Source organism: Antedon mediterranea, chromosome 8 (assembly GCF_964355755.1).
Source record: "Antedon mediterranea chromosome 8, ecAntMedi1.1, whole genome shotgun sequence".
Lineage (NCBI taxonomy): Eukaryota > Metazoa > Echinodermata > Crinoidea > Comatulida > Antedonidae > Antedon > Antedon mediterranea.
The window spans coordinates 12,019,892-12,025,904 of record NC_092677.1 but is presented as its reverse complement, the minus strand read 5'-3'; positions in this window follow the sequence as shown (position 1 = coordinate 12,025,904).

Here is a 6,013-nt window from a genome sequence, read left to right as displayed (position 1 = left end):
GTCTTAACCGCTCGGCCACACTCATTCATTATCTGGTCATTTCTGTGGTACTTTACAAGGATGAATCCAGAATTTTGAAATAGAAGAGGGGTGGTGTTGGGTCGAGGACCTAAACAATCGTACTGTAAAGTGAAGTGCTCATGACCTTCGTTTGGATTAGGTGGAGGAGAGGACCTTCTCCTCTCTCCGGATCTGCCTGTGCCTTTATTACCAACTATTGCACTTGTAGACCATTGGATGGCCACACCTTGTAATAATCGCAGTTACCAATGTGCTTGGGCATATAAAGTGCAGCACACAGTTATTACAAAAGGCACGAAATTGATACAATATCGTAAAAATGACAATTTACTTTCTTCTGTCAATCGTACAATTGTTTGTGATTTTAATATTGTGTTTCTGTTGATATAGTATTTCGAGATTTATTAGCTTAGAAAATTACATTTTATCGATCGTGAGCGACACAAGTTCACTGTCCTAAAGTTTCGTTAATATTAGATTATTATTTGTAAGTAGGCGTGTTACAGTGAAGTACTGTATGTAATAAAGAGAAAGCTAACCAAACACAACCGTATTTAAAATAACAGCAACAAGATTCAAATAAGATTGTCACTCTCTGAACTGTTGCACACTGTAGAGCTGTACAGAAACAACTTGAAAAGGAAAATGTTAACCTGCATTTTACGGATACTCAGTTGCAGAGACGACAAACATATCACGTCCAAGAAGAACATTCAGTATGATTGGCCTAGTGTAGAGGCTCTTTCTCCACATAACTGACTTGCTCTACTAAAATACAATGATCTCCAACGAAACAAATTGTGATTTTCCAATACATTTCTTTGTTTTATCGGTTGCTATAACAATATGTACAATATTTGGAAATCTTGCAGTGTTTTATGCTATATATTCCACTCGCGTACTTCAACAACCGTGCTATATCATTCTGGCAAGTTTATCGGTTTTGGATACATTGACTGGATTTCGTGGAATATGGGTTGCTATCGATTGGGGATCTACGGGACAACTATACAATTTTAGAACCTCTAACGGGTGGCTAAACTACAGCTTTGGTGCCATATTATATATGGCGACACTGATTCATCACGTTATCTTAGCAGCAGAAAGGTACTTTGCTATATTCTATCCATTTTACTATACAATACAAGTCAACAATAAATCGGTTCTAATATTTCTTATCTGTGTATGGATTACATTTTTCCTACCCTTCTGTTTACTTATGTATTTAAGAATTTATTCACCGGATAATGGTCTCATGGTAAATTTCACAATGTTTACAATTGCTTATGTAGTAGTAATATTTTTTCATGTTCGGATTTATGTTGAAGCGAGGAAGTCTGCCCGTAGGATTTCGTCACTAACTGTTCATAATAAAATAAAAAACGATTTCAAAGCAGCAAAAATAACATCCATAATATTAGTAGCGTTTAGTGTCAGTCTGGTACCAATAGGAATATTTTACGCAGTTAACTTAGGAACTGCTTACAACATTATCCGTTGCAAAACTATGTTTTACTTCACGTCTAATTTAATAAACGCAAATGCAGTTGTGAATCCATTTATCTACGGAATAATGCAGTCGCATTTTCGTAAATCATTTAAACAACTTATTTTCAAGCTCATACTAAAGTAAATAATCTACACAAACTTGTACACAAAATGGTGTTGGTCACCCCGTTTATCATAATAGTCATTATTTAAATGTTATGGCTATAACTACTTTACCTGAGTAATTTCTGTGGAACTTTATAGTAATGGATCCATAATTTGAAATAGAGGATCGAGGAGGGGTGGTGTCGGGTCGAGGACCTAAACAATTGAATTGTGAATCCGCCTGTGCGTTATACCAACTATTGCACTTGGACATTGAATGGCCACAGTTTGTATTAAAATCGCATTTACCAATGTGCTTGATCATACAAAGTGCAAACAATTGATACAATATCGTAAAAATGCCAATTTTGTTTGTTCTGTCAATCATACAATTATTTTTGATTGTAATATTGTGTTTCTGTTGGTACCGTATTTCGCAAGAGATGTATTAGCTTATAAAATTATATTTTATCGATCGTGCACGACAAGTTCACTGTCGTAAAGTTTCTTTAATATTAGATAAGTATTTATTATTAGTGAAGTATTGTATGTCATAAAGAGAAAGCTAACCAAACACAACCATATTAAAAATAACAGAAGTGGTCAACAAGATTCAAATAAGACTGTCACTCTGTAGGCCTACTGTTGCTCACTGTAGTTCAACAAGCATCTTCAACAAGACCATATACATAGCTACAGTCGCGTGCGCAAATTTGAGTTAGTGTTTACCGACCGAACAACCGATCGACATAGTGAGCTGTTGAATCACGTTTGCACGAGACTAAAAAAAATCTTAATCTGTACTACGCGTAGAGACTTACTTAGTTGTTGTAGCGACTACAAATATATCACGTGCGAGAAGATTCAGTATTGGCCTGATGCACCGGCTCTTTCTCCACATTAACGCTAAACACCTTAAGAAGATAACTGTCTTACTCTACTAAAACACAATGATCTCCAACGAAACAAATTGTGATTTTCCAATACATTTCTTTGTTTTATCGGTTGCTATAACAATATGTACAATATTTGGAAATCTTGCAGTGTTGTATGCCATATATTCCACTCGCGCACTTCAACAACCGTGCTATATCATTCTGGCAAGTTTATCAGTCTTAGATACATTGACTGGATTTCGTGGAATATGGGTTGCTATCGATTGGGGATCTACTGGACAATTGTTCAATTTTAGAACCTCCAACGGATGGTTAACTTACAGCTTTGGATCTATATTACATATGGCGACACTGATTCATCACGCTATCTTAGCAGGAGAAAGGTACTTTGCTATATTCTATCCATTTTACTATACAATAAAAGTCAACAATAAATCGGTTGTAATATTTCTTATCTGTGTATGGATTACATTTTTCCCACCCTTCTGTTTACTTATGTATTTAAGAATTTATTCACCGGATAATGGTCTCATGGTAAATTTAATAATGTTGGCAATAGCTTATGTTACGGTAATATTTTGTCATATTCGGATTTATCTTGAAGCGAGGAAGTCTGCCCGTAGGATTTCGTCACTAACTGTTCATAATAAGATAAAAAACGACTTCAAAGCAGCAAAAATAACATCCATCATATTGATAGCGTTTAGTATCTGTGTTCTACCTGTTGGAATCTTCTACGCAGTTAACTTAGGAACTGATTACAACATTATCCGTTGCAAAACTATGTTTTACTTCACGTCTAATTTACTAAACGCAAATGCAGTTGTGAATCCATTTATCTACGGAATAATGCAGTCGCATTTTCGTAAATCATTTAAACAACTCGTTTTCAAGCTCATACAAAAGTAAATAACATGTTCACTAATACATACAGAGATTCCTTTACTAAGAAGGAGGCGCCCGCGTCCCGCATGAACGAGACACAACTGGTGGTAACCAGGTTTCAATTTAGACTGAACCATGAGCGACGAGGGTTTGGGTTTAGCTGTTTTTTCCTCTACCAGTTTGTATGTACAGAGCTATATAGGTTTCACAACATTAGGCGCTTTATAAGTCTGGGATATTTATTAATAGTCTGGTAAAATAACATAAAGTGTGTGGTCACAATGTTTGGGTCAATCAACAAGTTGGGGAAAAATAGACACAATGTCTGTGTCCGTCTTAAACCGATCCAAATGTTGGGTCGCCAATGTATGATGGACGATAATTTTAACATGATTGATTATAGATATTGCATATAATACAAACACGTCAATTTATTTTCTGTCAATCATTTTGAAAATGTCTTTCTTTCACATTTTGTGGTTATATTGCACTCCTGTACAAATGGTGTTTCGTTACACAATATAAGTGATGTGATTTAATTAGCCATTAGTGATCATATTCCACTGTTATTATGTATTTTCAAATATCAAATAATATGTAGTTATTACTGTGAAGTATTGCATATCATCTGTCAATTATATTCTAAAATTATTTTTAGTTTGCGCGTCAATCGATTGGCAAGAGCGCCATGATGACCCAAGTAACAGTGACGTTATATAAATGCCAAGAGCTTTTAAAGAGAAGAAGTCGACACAATTATATAACAGCATTTTCAAAGAATCAACAAGGTTTAGTCTCCTGTAACAACTGTTGCTGCCACTACTAGGCCTACGCAGATAACGACGAACATCTTTAAAAAATGGGCGGCCCAATAACCGTCTAAATAACAGCTTTTAATATTCAGACACGGGAAACTACCAAGTTGATTGATCAGAAGGCCCGAGGATTGTGGACATATTTGGTACCGAGTCATCAAACGTTATCACGTGATTGGCAGGTATCCAGTACGCGTCAGTTCCAGTACGGCCTCTTTCAATTTGTTTACGCTAAACATCTTAAGAAGTTGTAAAAAGAATTACATAAATTATTCTGCTAAAAACACAATGATCTCCAACGAAACAAATTGTGATTTTCCAATACATTTCTTTGTTTTATCGGTTGCTATAACTACATGTACAATATTTGGAAATCTTGCAGTGTTGTATGCTATATATTCCACTCGCGCACTTCAACAACCGTGCTATATCATTCTGGCAAGTTTATCGGTTTTGGATACATTGACTGGATTTCGTGGAATATGGGTTGCTCTTGATTGGGGATCTACGGGACAACTATACAATTTTAGAGCCTCCAACGGATGGCTAACTTACAGTTTTGGTGCTATTCTACATGTGATGACAATGGTCCACCACATTATCTTAGCAGGAGAACGGTATTTTGCTATATTCTATCCATTCTACTATACAATAAAAATCAACAATAAATCGGTTATATTATTTCTTATCTGTGTATGGAGTATTTTACTGCCATTTTTTAGTTTACTTGTGTATTTTCACATTTATTCTTCGGATAGTAATCTAGTAGTAAATGTAACACTGTTGGTATTAGGATATGTCACAGTAATATTTTTTCATATTCGGATATACCTTGAAGCAAGGAAGTCTGCGCGTAGGATTTCGTCACTAACTGTTCATAATAAGATAACAAAAGATTTCAAAGCAGCAAAAATAACATCCATCATATTGATAGCGTTTAGTATCTGTGTTCTACCAATAGGAATCTTCTACGCAGTTAACTTAGGAACTGATTACAACATTATTCGTTGCAAAACTATGTTTTATTTCACTTCTAACTTATTCAACGCAAATGCAGTGGTGAATCCATTCATTTACGGAGTAATGCAGTCGCATTTTCGTAAATCATTTAAACAACTTATTTTCAGGATTATACAAAAGTAAATTCTACTTTTTGTCTGAAGGCTACAACGATTTATATAGCGCACTGTCATATATATGTGCGCTTACACTTTAAGTCTAGGACTTAATATTGGTAAAATGATAAACATTTTGGCGCACTTGGCATTTCACACGTATAATATTTGAGCTGGAATCGCATCAAAACGCACACAACTAAAACTACTACTACCAAGACAATAACTAACTAATTGGGAAAGTCTACTATGCATGGTGATTTCAAGTAGAAGAGAATTTGAAGAATTGCCATTTCTATCAAATATGACGTCAAAAGTCGTAAATTGGATAATCCGTGTCGACTGGTCGCCATTTGGGACCAATCTGAATCAATCTCTATCTTCTTTTGTACAGATTGTACAGGTTATTAGGTCAATCGGGTGTGTGCGTTTCTTTCTATATTTGTTAGCTGGATTACAAAAAAAGTTTTTAAAGGGTTGGTTTCATAGCTGTATGTAATTCAATTTTCATATGCCTAGATCAAATATCAAGCTTACCACAGCAAAATAAATTTTAGGGGGAAGTTTTATGCAGAGGAATTACACTGTAGGCGGATGTATACACTCACGGAGTGCCCTCTTTAATATATGTATATTTATGATAATCTAATTCAATAAATGACAACAAAAAAATCCTAATAAACCACTA